Source organism: Martes martes, assembly GCF_963455335.1.
Source record: "Martes martes genome assembly, chromosome: 13".
Lineage (NCBI taxonomy): Eukaryota > Metazoa > Chordata > Mammalia > Carnivora > Mustelidae > Martes > Martes martes.
Genome location: NC_137901.1, coordinates 17,540,628 through 17,543,937, shown reverse-complemented (window position 1 = coordinate 17,543,937; position 3,310 = coordinate 17,540,628).

The window sequence follows — 3,310 nt, the reverse complement described above, 5'->3', positions numbered from 1 at the left end:
TCTGTTGAATAAATAAATAAAATCTTAAAAAAAAATAAAATGAAATGTTAAGCAGACACCCAGTTTTGGAAATAAGAAAGAAGGCCTGGGACAGAGATATGTATTTCAGAGTCTTTGGCGAGAACAGTGTAATTGAGAGCAGAGGAGAAGACAAGATCGCAGGGAACATCATAAAGGGTGCGAAGAGAAGAGGGCCCAGCAATGAGTCCCTTGGGAGCTCCCAGGCTGGAGGAGAAACAGCCCGTGATGGAAAGGGAGCAGGAGAAGCTAGGAAAGTGCCTGGGAACAATGCGAGTGTGCTTGTTTGTCAATGAGCCCAGGAAGGACCACAGAAAGTTTCCAGAGGAAAGAAGAGGACTCTGTGCAGGAGGCTACTGAGAGAACAAATAAAACAAAGGAAAGAGCATCGGCTGGCATTGTCGAAATTAACGAGCACCGGACTGGAGGGTCAGGAAATCAGGGGTTGTGAGGAGGTGTAGACAGCGGGTGTAGACATTTGATTGTGAAGGGAAGAATCGAGATAAGCTGGTGACAGGAAGGGGATGAGAAGTCCAGAGAAAGCTTGTCTTTACGGTTTGTTTTTTGTTTTTGTTTTTTGAGGTTGGAAGAACATTTAAATGCTGATTAAAAGGATCCAGTGGGCAAAAGAGGTGATAACTGGGAACAATGGGCTTCAGGCCTCCTTGGAATGACTGATCCAGAACAGGAGAATGGACAAGGAGGTGGCAGTGGGACTGGGCTGTGGATGAGATGTTTGCAGCGTGGTGGTGAGGGGCCTGTGGGATGGTTTCTGTTTTCTCCTAGAGCACCCCTTCTCTTTTTAGATTTTTTTTATTACTTATTTGCCAGAGAGGGAGAGAGAGTGCATAAGCAGGGGGGAATGGCAGGCAGAAGGGGAGGGACATGCAGACTCCCCGGGGAGCAGGGAGCTCAATGCAGGACTCAGTTCCAGAACGCTGGGATCATGACCTGAGCTGAAGGCACCCGCTTAACTGACTGAGTCACCCAGGTGCCCCTAGAGCCCTTTCTCAAACAAGAAGCAGAGCCATCCACTGAGAGGGACGGGGTAGGACAGACATCAGGAACAAGGGAGCACTGTTGAGCTTGGCAATTGGGAGTTCACAGTGCAGGGTGAGGGGAAACTCCTGACCTTCACGTCTTCAACGATTCTCAGCTACCCAAGTTTAGGCTGGGATAAAGCAGAAAGAGCAGGGGACGGAGGCAGACACAATTTGGGCACAATTTCGAGAGAAAGGGACAGACAGAAGGAATTAGAATTTCAGCCAGACCAGGAAGGTGGTGAATGAAGCCAGAGAGGTCTCAGAGCTTGCTGCCGCCATGGAGGGATAATGGTCTTGATGATGCCAAAGGACATGGGAGACCCTAAATTGGGGTGAGAGGAGTCTGAGACAATAGAATGGGTGTTTAAGTCACTGATTTTTGAGGTGAGCAGTTTGGAGTGCTGACAATATCTAGGATGTAGAGAAGAGGAGGGGGCCATTCGAAATGGGGGTGGGGTCAAGGACATGAGAAGCCGGGAGGCTGGATGGGGAGCTCCACACCCATTTGTTATATTCCAGGCAGATTATAGCCCAGCATTGAGGTGGCGAAAATAATGGGGAACCAGGTGCCAAAGTTTTCGTTCAGTATAGGTGCATGGACTGAGAGATCCAAAGACTAGAACAACAAGAGGAAAGAGAGGCACAGGGACCCAGGCCTCAAAGAAGTGATTAATATTGAACTTTAATGGTAAATGTGTAATGGGATGTATTTTTAATGTGCTGCAGTTTTTTTTAAAAATTAACATACAATGTCTTATTTTTTTTAGGGGTGACGGTTCTGTGATTCATCAGTCTTACACAATTCACAGCACTCACCATAGCACATACCCTCCCAATGTCCATCACCCTGCCACTCCATCCCTCCCACCCCCTCCACTCCAGTAACCCTCAGTTTCTTTCCTGAGATTAAGAGTGTTTTATGGTTTGTGTCCCTCTCCGGTTTGGTTTTGTTTCATTTTTCCCTCCCTTCCCCTACGATCCTCTGTCTTGTTTTTCAAATTCCTCATATCAGAGAGATCATATGATAATTGTCTTTCTCTGATTGACTTATTCCGCTCAGCATAATAACCTCTAGTTCCATCCATGTTACAAATGGCAAGATTTTGGGGGGGGGGTTGATGGCTACATAATATTCTATTGTATATACATACCACATCTTCTTTATCCATTCATCTGTTGATGGACATCTAGGTTCTTTCCATAGTTTGGCTATTGTGGACATCGCTGCTGTAAACATTGCCCCTTTGGATCACTACATTTCCACGTGCCCTTCAGATCACTACATTTGTATCTTTAGGGTAAATACCCAGTAGTGCAATTACTGGTTCGTAGGGTAGCTCTATTTTCAACCTTTTGAGGAACGTCCATACTGTTTTCCAGAGTGGCTGCACCAGCTTGCATTCCCACCAACAGTGTAGGAGGTTCCCCTTTCTCTGCATCCTCACAACACCTGCTGTTTCCTGACTTGTTAATTTTAGCCATTCTGACTGGTGTGAGGTGGTATCTCATTGAGATTCTAATTTGTATTTCCCTGATGCCTAGTGATGTTGAGCACTTTTTCATGCGTCTGTTGGCCATTTGGATGTCTTCTTTGTAGAAATGTCTGTTCCTGTCCTCTGCCCGTGTCTTGATTGGATTATTTGTTCTTTGGGTGTTGAGTTTGATAAGTTCTTTATAGATTTTGGGTACTAGTCCTTTATCTGATGGTCATTTGTGGATATCTTCTCCCATTCTGTCAGTTGTCTTTTGGTTTTGTTGACCTTTGCTGTGTAGAAGCTTTTTATCTTGATGAAGTCCCAATAGTTCAATTTTGCCCTTGCTTCCCTTGCCTTTGGTGATGTTTCTAGGAAGAAGTTGCTGCCGCTGAGGTCAAAGAGGCTGTTGCCTGTGTTCTCCTCAAGGATTTTGATGGATTCCTATCTCACATTTATGTCTTTCATCCATTTTGAGTCTATTTTTATGTGTGGTGTAAGGAAATGGTCCAGTTTCATTCTTTTGCATGCGGCTGTCCAATTTTCCCAACAAAAATTTTAAAAAAGATTTTATTTATTTATTTGACAGAGAGAGACACACACACAGCAAGAGAGGGAACACAAGCAGGGGGACTTCGAGAGGGAGAAGCAGGCCTCCCACTGAGCAGGGAGCCCAATGTGGGGTGCTCGATCCCAGGACCCTGGGATCATGACCTGAGCCGAAGGCAGATGCTTAATGACTGAGCCACACAGGTGCCCCACCAACACCATTTGTTG